The following is a 10389-nucleotide window of genomic DNA, read 5'->3' on the forward strand; positions in this document are numbered from 1 at the left end:
TCCTTGAGTTCCCATCACCAAATACAATTGCTGATACACAGTGGGTGATGGGTGATTAGTTTTTCAATGGTCTTCCAGATAGATTAGAGTTTAAAGATTAGCTAGTTTCAGTGTTACCAACCAGATGCTACACCTGTGTATTTGGGTTTAACTATAGACACACATAGCTGGCGCACTAACCTTACAATCTGAACACACAAAGATACTTGTTTTATTTTATTTTTAAGTATATTCTATTGATTATGCTATTACAGTTTTCCCAATATTCTCCCCTTTATCACCCTTCCACCCTGCACCCCCCAACCCTCCAGCATTCCCCCTGCCTTAGTTCCTGTACATGGGTTGTACATATAAGCTCTTTGACTTCTCTGTTTCCTATACCATTCTTTACCGCTACCTGCCTATTTCATGCCTACCAATTATGCTTCTTCCTTATAACTTCCCCCCATCCCTGCCCTCCCCCTCCCCACTGAAAACCCTCCATGTGATGTCCATTGCTCTATTTTGTTCCTGTTCCAGTTGTTTGCTTAGTTTCAGTTTTTGTTTTTTTAGGTTCGGTGGTTGGTAGTTGTGAGTATATCGTCATTTTACTGTTCATAGTTTTTGATCTTCTTTTGTTTCTTAGATAAGTCCCTTTAACATTTCACATAATAAGGGCTTGGTGATGATGAACTCCTTTAACTTGACCTTACCTGGGAAGCACTTTATCTGCCCTTCCATTCTAAATGATAGCTTTGCTGGATAGAGTCATCTTGGATGTAGGTCCTTGCCTTTCATGACTTCAAATACTTCTTTCCAGCCCCTTCTTGCCTGCAAGGTTTCTTTTGAGAAATCAGCTGATAGTCTAATGGGAACGCCCTTGTAGGTAACTGTCTCCTTTTCTCTGGCTGCTTCTACAATTCTCTCTTTATCTTTAATCTTGAGTAACTTAATGATGATGTGCCTTGGTGTTCCTCTTTGGCTCCAACTTCTTTGGGATTCTCTGAGCTTCCTGGACTTCCTGGAAGTCTATTTCCTTTGCCAGATTGGGGAAATTTTCCTTCCTTATTTGTTCTAATAAGTTTTCACCTTCTTGCTCTTGTTTTTCTCCTTCTGGCAGCCCTGTAATTCTGATGTTAGAGCATTTAAAGTTGTCCCAGAGTTTCCTAAGCCTCTCTTCATTTTTTTGAATTCTTGTTTCTTCATTCTGTTCCAGTTAGATGTTTATTTCTTCCTTTTGCTCCAAATTGTTGATTTGAGTCCCAGTTCCCTTCCCTTCACTGTTGGTTCCTGGTGTATTTTGCTTTGGGTGAACTTCATTTGTTCCTTCATTTTTTGACCAAGATCAATCAGTTCTGTGAGCATTTTGATTACCAGTGTTTTGTACTCTTCATCAGATAGGTTGGCGATCTCCTCATTGCTTAGCTCTTTCTCTGGAGTTCTGCTCTGTTCTTTCATTTGGGCCATATTTCTTTGTCTCAGAGCACCTGTTAAGTTGTAAGGGGGTGGGGTCTCAAGTATTCACCTGGTTGGGGCAACCCGTTTTGTTGCACTGTGGCACTGCCTGTGGGGGAGGGCCCAGAGAGAGGACAGTGCAGCTCACTTGTCCTGCTCCAGCCCTTCTTTCCATGTTTTTAGATTGGCTTTTATCCTTGTTTTGGTTGTGTGAGGAAGCGAAGCATTTCTACCTATGCCTCCATCTTGGCCAGAACCTGTTATTGATATGTTTTTGATTGCAGCATTTAATTCATGTTCATTAAAAGTAATTATTGATAGATATGCAGTTATCACCATTTTATTATTCATAGTATTATCTTTTTTCTTTCTTTTTTCTCACTTCAAATTTTAAAGTGTATAATATAAATTAAGATATAAACAGGTGTTTTCCAAATCTGAATTCCCAGGCCATCTACAAAATGTCCTATTTTCAAACTCACATTAGCTGTAAATTATGTGCTTCAGTTCCTTTAATTTCCATGCTCTGGTTTTATTTTTTATTTTTATTTTTAAGTAGCTTTTTCAATTAGGTTAACATACAATATTATATTATTTCAGGTGTACAACCCAGTCATTATACATTATATAACTTATTAAGTGATCATCACAATAAATCTAGTACCAACAGACACTATAGTTATAACAATTACTGACTATATATTCCCTATGCTGTAATTTACATCCCTATGACTGTTCTACAACTACTAATTAGTACTTTTTAATCCATTCAACCTTTTCACCCATTCCCCACCCCCATGTGGCAACCTTCAAAATGTTCTCTCTGTTCGACTTCTGGTCAAGAAAGAGGTGTAGGTAAGCACACTGTTCCTCCTCACACAACTACAGCAAAAAGTACAACTAGGTTATAAAACAAATATCACCAAGATTCATCAGAAAATTGAGCTGTATGGAAGTCTGACAACCAAGGATTTAAAGAAGCCAAATTCATCCAGGCAGGTAGGAGGGGCAGAAATGAGGAGCTCTGTGGAGAGGCACGGAGAGGTGGAGAGATAAGAAGAGACATGGAGACGTGCAGTGGCATGGACAGTTACAGAGACGTGGAACAGGTGGTCTCACATTCACATGTGATGGATAAAAATTGGGAGGGATACCTGCAGAGCAGGGATCCCAGCCCCAGACCAGACCACCCAGCCCAGGGTTCCAGTGCAAGGAAGATAAGTCCCATAACTTCTGGCTGTAAAAACCAGTGGGTGTTGGGGTGGCAGAAGAAACTGCAGGATTCTCAGGAGACTCCTCTTAAAGGGCTCATAATGGTCTTAGGACTTACACAGACCCACTCCTTCTGGGATTCAGCACCAGGGCAACAGCTGGAAGGGCATCAGTAGTATACAGGGAAAATTGAAGTGACTGTCAACAAGGCAAGTGCCAGGAGACAGTGTCTTCCTGGGCAAAACTCCAGAGGCCAGACAGCAACACTGTCCCCTCTCTGAGGCCTCCCCGTCAGAGAACCACAGAGTGGTGACACAGTTGGCCCTGCCATGGCAAATAACTAAGCCTCCACACCATACCACTTACAGGTGTGCTTTTCTAGAATAGGCCATGCTACTAAGACAGGGAGTCAAACAGCTCTATAAACACAGGGAGGCTGCAAAATTGAGGAGAAAAAGAAATATGCCCCAAATGAAAAAACAGAACAAAACTCCAAGAAAAATGACTAAAAAAAGAGATAAACAACCTATCAGATGCAGAGTTCAAAACACTGGTTATCAAGATGCTCAAAGAACTCATTGGGTCCTGCAACAGCATAAAAAAGACCCAGGCAGAAATGAAGGTTACATTACATGAAATAAAGAAAAATCTGCAGGGAACCAACAGTGGAAGTGATGAAGCCAAGAAACAAATTAATGGTTTGGAACATAAGGAAGACAAAAAACATGCAATCAGAAAAGCAAGAAGAAAAATTTCAAAAAAACAAGGATAAACTAAGGATCCTCTGGGACATCTCCAAACACATCTGAATCATAGTGGTGCCAGAAGGAGAAGAGGAAGAGCAAGAAATTGAAAACTTATTTGGAAAAAATAATGATGAAAAACTTCCCTAATTTAGTGAAAGAAATAGACATACAAGTCCAGGAATCACAGAGTCCCAAACAAGATGGATGCAAAGGGACCACACCAAGATGCATCATAATTAAAATGCCAAAGATTAAAGATAAAGAGAGAATCTTAAAGACAGCAAGAGAAAAGCAGAGTTACCTACAAAGGAGTTCCCATAAGAGAGCTGATTTCTCAAAAGAAACTTTGCAGGCTAGAAGGGTCTGGCAAGAAGTACTCAAAGTGAAGAAAAACAAGGCCTACAGTCTAGATTACTCCATCCAGCAAAGCTATCATTTAGAATGGAAGAGCAGATAAAGTGCTTCCCAGATGAGGTAAAACTAAAGGATTTCACCATCACCAAGTCATTATGATATGAAGTGTTAAAGGGAACTAGATAAAAAAAAGATGAAGGTCATAACTATGAACATTAAGATGGCAATAAATTCACCACTATCACAACTAAATCTAAAAGACAAACTAAGCAAACAAGAAGAATGGGAACAGGATCATAGATATGGAGCTCATTTGGATGGAATTTTAATGATGTGTCTTGGAGTGGACCTCTTTGCATCCATCTTGTTTGGGAATCTCTGTGTTTTCTTACCTTGTATGTCCATTTCTTCCATTCACCAAATTAACGAAGTTTTCTTTCAATATATTTTCAAATACTGAATAGATTTCCAATTTATTGCTCTTTCTGTTCTCCTTCTGGCATCCCTATAATGCAAATGTTGGAATGCTTCAAGTTGTCCCAGAGGCTGCTTACACTATCATCATTTTTGTTGATTCTTTTTTCTTCTTGTTCTGATATGTTATTTTTTGCTCCTTATATTTCAAACCAATGATTTTGATTCTTGGCTTCATTCACTCCCCTGTTTTTTCTCTGTAAATTGTTCTTTATATCAATTAGTGTATCCTTTGTTTCTGACTGGATCTTTTTTATGCTATTTAGGTCCTTACTAAGTTTTCTGAGTATCGTTATAACCAGTATTTTGAACTCTGCAATTGATAAATTGATTATCTCCATTTTGTTTAGTTCTTTTTCTGGAGTTTTGTTCTGTTCTTTCATTTGGACCATGTTTCTTTGTCTCCTGATTTTGGCAGCCTCCCTGTGTTTGTTTCTATGTATTAGATAGAGCTGCTATGACTCCCTGTCTTGGTAGTATGGCCTAATGTAGTAGGTGTCCTATAGGGTCCAACGGCATAGCCTCCCTTGTCACCCAAGCTGGGTACTTGAGTTGTGCCCTCTGGGCTGAGTACACCCTCTTCTTGCAGTTGAGCCTAGATTGCTGTTGGCTGGTCAATGAGAGGGATTTACCCAAGCCTGTCAGCTGCAAGGATTGACTGTGACCACTGACCACCAACCTCTGCCCTCCATGGAGGATCAGTGGTGCAGGGGCAATGTGGTGGTGCACTGACATGCTCTGTAGCTGTCCAGTAGATGAGCAGACTCTGGGGTTTCCCAGGGAGAGCAGACCAAGGTCAGCCCCAACCTATTTTGTGCCCAGGGCCACCCTGCCTGAACTATACAGCCATCTGAGATAACTGCTACTTGTGCTGGGTTTGGAGATTCCCAGGCAAAACAAAGCTGTGAATCTAGGCTGGCTGCACCTAGTGCTGGTCCTAGGACCACTTAGCTAGATATACTGGGGCTGGGGCTTACTGAGGCCAGCTCTTGCTTGTTTGATACCATATATGAAGTTGTGAAGCATGAACAAAGACCAGCCATTTATATGGAAAAGTCATTGTTAACAGCTTCAGTGGGTCTGTCATTTGGGTGGGATGGACTCAGGCAATCTCTAGGGTGAGGCAAACAGTATTAGCCAGGTTGATGGAATCTCAGATATAGCTCCCGCCTGCCACCTCTGTGCCTCTGTGGAAGGAGAGTTCAGAAAAAGGACATTGGCCTCTGCCCACCTTTCTGTCTGGGAGAAAGCTATCTCTCAGCTCTTGCCTTTGTACCAGACACTTCAGTTCCTCCTTGTATGTCACTGCAGCTTTTCAAACTACTCACCTGCTGAGTCAAGGGGAAAGTTCTCAGAACTAAGGGACAATGGCCTCTTCCAGCAATTCTGTCTGGGATAGAGCTGCCCCTCCAACTCTCACCCCTATGCCAGACAACTCAGTTCTTCGCAGTATGTCCCTGGTGCCCTAACACTGTAACTCAGAGTGAGTGAGTCCAAATAATTCCATGCTCTGCCATTTAAGAAGAACACCATCCCTCCAGCAACACTCTGTCTCACTCAGCAATAATCCCCACTGGTTTTTACAGTCAGAGTCAAGGGGACTTCTCTTCCTAGTACTGGAACCCTGGGCTGTGGAGGCCTGTTATGGGGCTGGGACCCCTCACTCCTTAGGGGGAATCTCTGTGGCCAAGCTCTACCTCCTAATTTTTTTAATGCCACATGTGTTTTAAGATCAGCCCATTCCCCATCTCCACCCCCTTCCTACCAATCTGGATGTGGCTTCTTCTTTATATTCTTAGTTGTATGAATTGTGTTCAGCTACATTATAGGCAGTTCTGAATGAAGGGTGTTATGAAGTTTAGTTGTAATTTTGATGTGGTTGTGGGAGGATTCAAGTGCCACATTTACCTATGCTGCCATCTTCAATCTTTTCTTCTTCTCCTTCTCCTCCTCCTTCTTCCTTTTCTCCTTCTCCTTCTTGAAGATGCTTTAACATTTCTTGTAATACTGGTTTGACAGTAATGAACTCCTGTAGCATTTTCTTGTCTGGGAAGCTATTTATCTGTCCTTTAATTCTAAATAACAGCTTTGCTGGGTAAAGTAATCTTAGTTGTAGGTCCTTACTTTGCATTATATTGAATATTTCGTGCCAGTCCCTTCTGAACTGCAAAGTTTCTGTTGAAAAATCAGCTGACAGTCTTATGAGATCTTGCTTACAGGTAACTGTTTTTCTCTTGCTGATTTTAAGATTCTTTCTCTTTAACCTTTGGCATTTTAATTTTGATGTGTCTTGGTGTGGGCCTCTTTGGATTCATCTTTGTTTTTATTTTTTATTCTCCCCTCTTTATTGAATTTATTGGTGTGATACAGGTTAAAAAATTATACAGGTTTCAGGCACACATTTCTACAACACACCATCTGTACACTGTGCTATATATTCAATACCCCAAGTCAAGTCTCTGTCCATTACCATTTATTCCCCCATAACATCCTCCACCTCTCTCCACCCTCCCACCAAGTAATCATCCCACTGTTATCAGTTTCCATGAGTTTTTTCTTTTTTTCTTTTTTGCTTAGTCCCTCCATCCACCCATCACCCCACCTCCCGACAGCTGTCAGCCAAGTCTCTATGAGACTGTCAGTATTTTGTTTGTTAGTTCATTTTATTCATTGGATTCCACATATGAGTGAAATCATATTATAATTGTTTTTCTCTGACTGGCTTATTTCACTTAGCGTAATGCTATCCAGGCTCATCCATATTGTCACTATGGATAAGATTTCCTTCTTTTTAATGGCTGAATAGTATTCCACTATGTAAATGTGTGACAGCATTTTTATCCATTCATATACTGATGGGCACTTGGTCTGCTTCCAAATTTCTGCTATGGTAGATAATGCTGCCATGAAATTAGGGGAGATATTCTTTTAAATTAGTGTTTCAGATTTCTTTGGATAAACTCCCAGAAGTGGAATTATAGGGTCATAAGACAATTCCATTATTAACCTGTAAATTTTTATTTGTTTTTAGGGAGAGAGGAAGGGAGGGAGAAATAGGTGCAGAGAAACATTGATGTGTGAGAGAAACATTAATTGGTTGCGTCTCGCACACCCCCAACAGGACCTGGCCTGCAACCCAGGCATGTGCCCTGACCAAGAATTGAACCACTGACCTTTCAGTTTTCAGGATGATATCCAACCCACTGACCCAAACTAGTCAGGGCTATTTTAAATTTTTTAAGGTAACTTCCTATTTCACAGAGGCTGCACTGATCTGCATTCTTACCAATAGTGCACAAGGGTCCTCTTTTCTCTACATCCTTGCCAACACTTGTTGTTTATTGATTTATTGATGATAGACATTTTGACAGGTGTGAGGTGATATCTCTTGTTTTAAATTGCATTTTCTGATGATTAGTGACGTTAAGCATCTTTTCATTTGCTTATTGGTCATCTGTATGTCCTATTTGGAGAAGTGTCTATTCAGGTCCTTTGCCCATTTTTTAGTTGGATTGTCTGGAGGTTTTTGGTGTTGAGTTTTATAAGTCTTTATATATTTTCAATATTAACCCCTTATCCGATATGTCATTAGCAAATATGTTCTTCCATTCTGTGGGTTGTCTTTTTATGTTGTTTGTGGTTTCCTTTGCTGTGCAAATACTTTTTATTTTAATGTTTAATTTGTTTATTGTTTCTTTTGTTTCCCTTGCCTGAGAAGATATATCAGAATAAATATTGCTATAACAAATGTTCAAAATTTAATTGCCTATGTTTTTTTCTAGAATTTTTATGGTTTTGAGTGCATATTTAAATCTTTTGAGTTTATTCTTATGTATGTTGTAAGAAAGTTGTCTAGTTTAATTTTTTGCATGTATGTTTCTAATATTCTCAACACAATTTATGGAATACACGATCTTTACCCCATTGTATGCCTTTGGCTTCTTTGTGAAATATTAATTGACTATAAAGGCATGGGATTGTTTCTGGGCTCCCTATTCTGTTCCATTGATCTCTATGTTGTTTTTATGCCAGTACCATGCTGTTTTAATTCATATGGCTTTGTAGTATAGTTTGATAGTTTGATAGGAAGCATGATTCCTCCAACTTTGTCCTTTCTTAAGACTGCTGTTGATATTTGGAGACCTTAGTGGTTCCATATAAATTTTTGGTATAATTATTGTAGTGCTGTGAAATATGCCATTGGTATCATAATAGGAATTGCATTAAACCTATAGATTGCTTTGGGTAGTATGGACATTTAAATGAGGCTAATTCTTCCTATTCGTGAACACAGTATATATTCGCTTCCACTTATTTGTATCTTCCTTAAATTCTTTCTTCAGTATCTTTAATTTCCTGAGTACAGTCCATGGTTAAATTTATTCCTAGGTATTTTACTCTTTTTTGAAGCAATTGTACATGGGACTGTTTTCTTAGGGTCTCTTTCTGATATTCATTGGTTGTATACAAATGCAAATGATATCTGGATATTGATTTTGTATCCTGCTACTTTAATGAATTCAGTTATCCACTTTAGTATTCTCTTGGTGGAATCTTTAGGGTTCTTTATATACAGTATTGTGTACTTTCCAAAGAATGACAGTTTTACTTCTTTTCTTATTTGGATGCCTTTTGTTTTTTCTTCTTGTCTGCTTGCTATGGATAGGATTTCCAGTACTGTGTTAAATAAGAGTGGTGAAAGTAGACATCCTTGTCTTGTTCCTATTCTTAAGGAAACTTTAGTAATTTCTGTGCATTGAATATGATGTTGGCTGTGGGTTTGTCCTATATGGCCTTTATTATGTCGAGGTATTCTCCCTCTATTCCCATTTTGCTGAGTTTTTATCATATATTGGTGCTGGATTTTATCAAGTGCTTTTTCTGATTCTGGTGATGTAACCATGTGTTTTTATCATACATTTTTTTATGTGGTGTATCATTATTGATTTGTGGTTATTGTACAAATTTTGCATCACTGAAATAAATTCAACTTGATCGTGGTTTCTGATCTTTTTAATGTATTTCTGCATTGTTTGCTAATATATTTTTGTGAATTTTAGCATCTATGTTCAACAAGGATATTGGTGTATAATTTTCTTTCTTTGTAGTGTCTCTATATGGTTTTTGAATTAAGATAATGCTGACTTGTAAAATGAAATTCGAAATTTTCCTCCTCTTCAATTTTGGGAATAATTGGAGAAGGATAGATCTTAGTTCTGTGAATGTTTGGTTAAATTCACCTGTGAAGCTAACTGGTTCAGGACTTTTATTTGTTTGGAGGTGGGTTTTTTTTTTTTTTTATTATTGCTTCAATTCACTAGTTGTATTCTGTCTATTCAGATTCCCTGACTCTTCCTGATTCATTTTAGAAGACTGTATGTTTCTAGGAATTTACCCATATCTTCCAGGTTCTACGGTTTGATGGCATATAATTTTTTGTAATATTTTCTTATAATCTTTTTTAAAATATATTTATTGATTATGCTATTACAGTTGTCCCATTTCCCCCCTTCACTCCATTCCATCCTGCCCACCCCCTCCCTCCTACATTCCCCCACTGTAGTTCATGTCCATGGGTCATACTCATAAGTTCTTTGGCTTCTACATTTCCTATACTATTCTTACCCTCTCCCTGTCTATTTTCTACCTACCATTTATGCTACTTATTCTCTGTACCTTTCCCCCCTCTCTCCCCCTCCTACTCCCCTGTTGATAACTGTCCATGTGATCTCCATTTCTGTGGTTTTGTTCCTGTTCCTGTTCTAGTTGTTTGCTTAGTTTGCTTTTGTTTTGGTTTTAGGTGTGGTTGTTAATAACTGTGAGGTTGCTGTCATTTTATTGTTCATATTTTTTATCTTCTTTTTCTTAGGTAAAGCCCTTTAACATTTCATAGAATAAGGGCTTGGTGATGATGAACTCCTTGAACTTGATCTTATCTGAGAAGCACTTTATCTGTCCTTCCATTCTAAATGATAGCTTTGCTGGATACAGTAATCTTGGATGTAGGTCCTTCCTTTTCATGACTTTGAATACTTCTTTCCAGCCCCTTCTTGCCTGTAAGGTCTCTTTGGAGAAGTCAGCTGACAGTCTTATGGGAAGACCTTTGTAGGTAACTGTCTCCTTTTCTCTTGCTGCTTCTAAGATTCTCTCCTTCTCTTTCATCTTGGCT

The sequence above is a fragment of the Desmodus rotundus genome, chromosome 10 (assembly GCF_022682495.2).
Source record: "Desmodus rotundus isolate HL8 chromosome 10, HLdesRot8A.1, whole genome shotgun sequence".
NCBI lineage: Eukaryota > Metazoa > Chordata > Mammalia > Chiroptera > Phyllostomidae > Desmodus > Desmodus rotundus.